Here is a 6,000-nt window from a genome sequence, read left to right as displayed (position 1 = left end):
TTACTGTGGTGGAATTGGCTCTGCCATATTTTTAGGCTACTTTCTATATATGTCTCCATGCATTTTTTGAGTTGTGTGTTTGTCCCTGAATGTTTGACCTTGAATGCTGCATTAACTGTACTACTCAAAGCCATTGCAATGAGTTTAATGAGAAAAAGAACACAGTAGTTAAAATACTATTTAGGACTCCTTTTTTTTTATTGCATGTGCTTGCTGTTAGTTGTAAGTGGAAGACTTCAAAAGTATCACAAACAGGGCTTTTCTATTCTTCCTGTAAGGGCTCCTCTTCTCTCTAACTGGTGGAAAAAGTAAAGTGCCGGTGTACTCCATTGAAAACGTAGTCTGGGTGAAAAAAAAAGGAGTCTTGTAACAGCAGAGCAAAGGTTTCTTTCTTCCTTTCCTTCCATTGGTTTAAAAAGCTACTGTAAAGCTCAAGCCTCTGTAGATCTCTCTGCATTTGAAGTGAGAGTTGTTGAGTGCAGTTCTGCACGTGACGTTGGAACAGAACTAGTAATACCCAGTGTAAGAGCAGACTGTAGCCATCAGCTGCTTTTTTTTTCCCTTTCTCACAACTTTTATTACGAACTATATGATTTGCCTTTAAAGAGTTTTGGGGTTTTTTTCCAATGAAACCCTATTTCTCTGAAGTGTACAAGACACTTTTGTAAAAACATTAATCAAGTTTCCAACTATACATGTATCACTTGGAAATGAAGACCAGAGAGCAAGAGGAATAAAGGTTACTCATTTCTCTTCAGGCTCAATTTATTATGAGGTCCCCACTGAAAATGCTGTGCCATGTTGCACTTTTTTCTTTCCACAATATAATATGCTAATATGATGAGTGAAAGTTTTAAAACTTAGTTTTTTGTTGTACCATTTGTTTGTCTTATGGAAAAGAAGAGGCTTTATACCAACAGACTTATGGGCATTAAGATTAATTTTTTTGTTGGGTCTTACCCTCTATATTCTAACTCTTGCTAAATATAAGCAAGAAGTAACAGGCCAAGAAAAATAAACAGTCATATTTAAACAGAATCCTTCAGTGATTTATGGGTCTTGGCTCTGACTTGGAACTGTCATCACTATAAGTACTTGTGTTCAAAAGAGGTGATATAAACTGCTGGGTCTGATCAAAGACTCTAAAGCTAATAAACAGGTTTCTGGGTAGGTTGCCAGACCTCTGGAAATGAACTTTCATTAGTTCTTCCAGGGAGAAAAATGGAAAGGAGACAAGAAAATGATAGTGACTGATGTGTTTGCAGAGATATGGTAGAGACACAGAACAAAGAGAAGAGGACTTACTGTGTTTTCATGTTTTGCTATTCTAAAGATCTCTGAGTAGAAATCACAGAGTACACAGCTGTTCTCTACAGTTGTGACATAAGGCTTCAACTCATAGGATGTGTGTGTATCATTGTGTTATACAGACCTCCTATTAGAAATAGAACATTTTCTGAGAAAAAATGCAGAGAAATCTGGAATAAGTTCTTGGAGAGGTCAGGACTTCACGTGGGATGTTTACATCATACACTGACAGAAATTTATAATTTTAAGGGACTTGCATGTTATTTCTTTCCCTCTGTGTATACGTGTCGTTGAACAGTTATTGAAGACAACAGGACTGCATGCCTCTACATCTAAGATCTTGTTCTTTTATTTAAGAAATAAATGAAATTGACTGACCCCACCCCCAAATCATGAATATTGGGAAGCTTTGGGAAATAAACAGAGTATTAAAGCTAAGCCTCATAAGATCAGAATTAGGAGTGAAATAAGATTAGACTGTAAGGGCATTTCTCAATTCTTCTCTGAGTTCCTTCCTCCACTCCCCACTATATGATCTCAATTTCTGCATTGTCCACTGTCCCAGAAAACGATCATGTTGCAAAGTTGTAAGCGGATATCTTCATTTGCTCCTTCTCAAGCATGCCTAAACTATTTTGGCATCTTCCCTTCCTTCATTTTCTGTGGGAAGGATGTATAAAATTTGTTAAAAGTTGTATTGCAACGTTACCCCATGTTTTGTGTAAAATGAGATTATACAGCAATTAGTGGAGGACTGATTCTTGCAGACATCTCAATTGTTTTCAGAAGTCTTGATTTTAATGTCTGTTTAATGGAAGAAAATGCACTCTTACTATGTGCAATGGTTGTGCAGCAACCTGTCAAAACTTGCTGAAAATGTCTGGCAGTGTTTTCAGAGAGTCTGAAATGATAAGTCTGGGTGAGAACTACCACAATGGTTCCAAGACACTAGTGATACTGCTTTAAATATTTACGCTATTGTGACAAATTCGAAGCTGCGTGTAAATATTTTATGAATGCTGTGGCTTAACAGGATTGTTGTGGTGTTTACTTCATGAATCTACAGAGCATGTTTGTCAGGAAACTGGCTCTGTAAACAGTGTACATTATAATTCTGATATTCATTTCAGAATATTGCAGCTCCATCAGTCTATAAGTGAACTTGTGACATTCCTGCAGGCTGACTCACTTGGTTTAAGCAGGATCAGGAAACAGAGCAGAGAACAAAAAACTTGGATTAGAATAAAAGGGGAAGCTTTCAACGAAAAAGGCTAAAGGGCAAGTTTTGGGATGTAGACTGGAATCCAGACTCCAGAGATAAGCAAGAGCTGTAACTTGGGATGTATTTAATGTAATGTAGACATTTACAGTGTCAGCATCTGTAGCTAAGATAGTTGTCCTTGGCTACATTTCTTCCCATATAATCAATGCAGAGTTACAGGCAGTTTTGGAGTACAATACATCTGACCAATCCTACACTACTTCTTGGATTTGAAACTGTGTCCTAGACTTCCTGTAATTACAAAAAGATCCTGGATAGATTATGTCAGATGTAAAAAATGTGGACATTCACATCTCATTAACTGAATCTCACCTATTCATAGTTATGGTTTTGTAAAACTAGCTTTTGCTCTACTTTCTTCCTACTGTTAAGATTAAACAATATTTGATTCAAAGATATTTTGGATCCCTGAATCTACCATTACTCACAACTCCCTAGGGAAGAACCTCAGATACTGCTTATGGTCAGCCCTGCTGAGTGATTGAGGCTTCTAATCAGGCACTTGGAATAAGATTAAGCAAATTGCAACTTTCTTGCTGAGTGAGGTGAATACATCAGAAGCAACACATCCAGATCCAGAAGAACAGATAAGACAGACACCAAAGCAACAAGTTGCTCTGCAGCTATGACAAGTATTTAGCTGTTTAATTTCTCACTGACCCCCTGCAGGTGCCGATATATATTCATAGAATTAAAAAAAAGATTACGTGGGAGGGGACTTCTGGGCATCATCTGGTCAGGCCCCCACTCAAAGTGGTGCCAGCTTTAAGCAGGTTACTCAGGGCCTTGTCCAGTTTCATTCCAATTTTCTTCCAGGGCAGGAGATGCCACATCCTCTCTGGGCAACTGTTGCGATATTTTATCATCCTCATAATGAAAATTAAGTCCTGACATCTAATCAGAATTTTCCTTTTCACAGCTGTGTTCCCTTTTATCCTATTACTGTGTGGGTCCAGATATTCTGATTGCTTACTCTAATTCTTCCATTAGAAGATACCTCCTTAACCTCCTGCTCTCAAGGTTCTCTCAGCTTCTCCTCGTATGACACATGTTCCAGTCCCCCAATCATCCTGGTAGCCTGCAGTGGCCTTGCTCCAGTATGTTGATGTCTTTATTGTGAAGAGCTGAAAACTCAACACAGCACCCCAGATGTGATCTGACAAGTGACATACAGAAGGGAAGAGTCACTTTCCAGGACCCGCTGGCAACGGTCTTACTAATGCAGCCCAGGATGTGATTGGCCTTTGTTGCTGTGGGGGCATATTGCTGGTTCATGTTCAGCTTAGTGTCCATCAGGATCTCCAAGGACCATTTCTGCAAGCTGCTTTCCAGCTAGTCAGCCCTCAGCCCATACTGCTTCAGGGAGGTTTTCTGTCCCAGTTGCAGGACTTGGCATTGGGTTTTGTTGAACTTTTGTTGAATTTCATGAGGTTCTTGTCAGCCCATATCTTCAGCCTGTCAAGTCCCCCAGTGGCCCTACACTCCAGGATACCAGCCTCTCTGCCTGATTTGGTATTGATCACAAACTTGCTGAGAGTGCACTCTGTTATGTTTTGCCAGTCATTAATAAAGACATTGAATATTATTGGCCCCAGTATCAATCCTTGAGCGATGCCACAAGTAACCAGCCACAAGCTGGGCTTTGGTATGGCTGATCATAGCCTTTGTAGCCTAGAAGTTCAGCACATTTCCACCTAACTTGCAGTCTACTTATCCAAACCATACCTTTTCAATTTGGCTTGACAATGTTGAAAGACTTATTAAAATCAAGGTATCTGTAGCAGGAGCCTACTAAGATGTCACCTCTGTTGTTCTGTCCTCTGATCCTTGCCCATAACCTTGTGTCTTTTGTCTCACAAGTTCCCAGACAGATCTCCCTGCATTCAACCGACTTTGCCCAAAATGCATCTTTTCCTCCTTGCCTGTACTTCCTGAAGAGCTCCTATTTACTCATTGCAGCACCCCCACTGCACAGGCTACTCCACCACATCTGCGTAGTCCAAATGAGCCCATGGATCTGCAGCTGTGCATGGCCTTCTCATTCTTCCTGTTCTTTCCCATGCTGTATGCATTTGGCTGCAGGTACTTGAGGGAGTTCCCAGTGAAGCTGCTTTCACAGGGGAAATGTGAGGGCCTCTCCTTGCTTCAGCCCATGCATCACTTCTCACCAGGTTTGGTTAACATCCTGCACTGAAGTTGAGAACCTCATTTTTAGATTAGCAAGCTTGTTAGCAGAGATGCTCTTGTGCCACTTTGTCAGACAGATCCTTTATCTCCGGCTGGACTTGCCTTAGTTAAAGAAACATAAATTACGAAGATCCACACTAGATTTTCTGAAGTAACAGGTGAAACACTTCACATGCAATGGGAAGGACTAGCAATAGGATCTTATTCTCCTGAAATGGTTGTTTGATTTATTTAAAATTCAGGAGATATTTGCCTAAGATAAGATCAGTTAGTACAAGGATTTAATGGTCTCAGAAATCTTGAAGAGATGCATTTTGATTTATTCTGTTTTCCGTCTTCTGCCTTTTTTCATGGTTCACTTTTCTCTATCTCGTCTTCAAAGAGATGTAGTAGACAAATTACTTCTAAACCTAACAGGATTTAAAAACTCTCTGGTACATCTACTTCTGATTCTAAATGAGATCACTACAAGAATCATAGAATGCATTGGGCTGGAAGGGACCCCCAAAGGTCACCTAGTCCAACCCTCCTGCAGTGAGCAGGGACATCTTTAGCTAGATCAGGTTGCCCAGAGCCCCATCAAGCCTGATCTTCAATGTCTCCAGGGATGGGGCCTCCACCACCTCTCTGGACAAACTGTTCCAATGCTTTGCCACCCATAAGGTAAAGAACTTCTTCCTAATATCCAATCTAAATCTACCCATTTCTGGGTTAAACCATTGCCCCTTGTCCTATCGCTACTTGCCCTTGTAAACAGTTCCTCCCCAGCTTTCCTGTAGGCCCCCTCAGGTACTGGAAGGCCACTGTAAGGTCTCACTGGAGCCTTCTCTTCTCTAGGTTGAACAATCCCAACCTCTTGCAGCCTGTCTTCACAGTGGAAGTGCTCCAGCCTGGTCATTTTCATGGCCCTCCTCTGGACCTGCTCTAACAGGTCCACGTCCTTCTTGTATTGAGGGCTCCAGAGCTGGATGCAGTACTCCAAGTGGGGTCTCACCAGAGCAGAGTAAAGGGGGAGAATCACCTCTCTTGATCTGCTGACCATGCTTCTCTACATACAGCCCAGGATGTGATTGGCCTTCTGGGCTGCAAGTGCACATTGTTGACTCATATCCAGCTTTTCATCCACCAGAACCAGCAAGTCCTTCTTGGCACAGCTGCTCTCTATCACATCATCCCCCAGCTTGTATTGATTATGAGGATTACCCCAGCTCAGGTGCAGGACC

Source organism: Leptosomus discolor, chromosome 7 (genome assembly GCF_034619465.1).
Source record: "Leptosomus discolor isolate bLepDis1 chromosome 7, bLepDis1.hap2, whole genome shotgun sequence".
NCBI lineage: Eukaryota > Metazoa > Chordata > Aves > Leptosomiformes > Leptosomidae > Leptosomus > Leptosomus discolor.
Note: the sequence above shows the minus strand (reverse complement) of the source record.